Source organism: Myotis davidii, unplaced genomic scaffold (genome assembly GCF_000327345.1).
Source record: "Myotis davidii unplaced genomic scaffold, ASM32734v1 scaffold134, whole genome shotgun sequence".
Classification (NCBI taxonomy): Eukaryota; Metazoa; Chordata; class Mammalia; order Chiroptera; family Vespertilionidae; genus Myotis; species Myotis davidii.
In genome coordinates this window covers 3282145-3282837 of record NW_006288853.1, presented here as the reverse complement: position 1 = coordinate 3282837, position 693 = coordinate 3282145, and the positions used below count along the sequence as shown (strand labels likewise).

Below are 693 nucleotides of genomic sequence, written 5' to 3'. Positions count from 1 at the left end.
CATCCGCAGTCTGCAGGCGCAAGGTAGGCTGCCCCACCTCCGGGGAGGGGGTGAGGGTGGGGCTGCGGCCCCGAGCTGGGGGTGCCGCGGTTGGGGACCGACCGAGGCGTGGGTCTGGGCCTGGGGGTGTCTGGATGTCTGCACTGGCCAGGGCGCAGGGCTGGTGGGTGGCGGGATTGTGGCGCTCGGGGTGGGTCCCCCGCAGACACCTCTGGGTTCGGGGTCTTGGTCTGTGTGGGTCAAGCGCGGCACCGTAAGGGGGAGCCCGACTGTGCACTGCTCATCTGCTTTGTGAAATACAGTCTCTGGCGCCCCCGTTTGCGCACCTGTCGAGGGGGCTTGGAGCACTTCCCCGGCAAGTGCGTGGGGAGGGCGGGGTGACAGCGCGCAGAAACCCTTAGCACAGAACCAGGGAAAGCAGTAAGTGGTCGTTTTGTCGAACTTTTTTCTTTCCGAGAGCGAGGGTGAGTAGGTACCTGCCCGGCGCTGAGTCTCCGGATGGGAGCATGCTTCGACACGGGCCTCCCACATGTAGCAACAGGCATCAGGACCCAGAGATCTGGGGTTAGAGATGGGACACCCCAAGTCGAGAAGGGAGGCAGGTTTGGTACTCGAGGCCAGGCTGGGGCGGTGTCAGCATCCCGGGTAACACGGGTTCAGAGCGTAGACTGGAAGGGGGGAGGGGGGAGGGGC

The 693-nt window shown here is 65.4% G+C and overlaps 1 protein-coding gene across 1 annotated transcript in view; it reads left to right on the top strand.

Annotated features, from left to right (window-relative positions):
* NODAL (nodal growth differentiation factor) overlaps positions 1-693 on the top strand; it is a 7476-nt gene that overhangs the window by 145 nt on the left and 6638 nt on the right. The window lies entirely within an intron of this gene.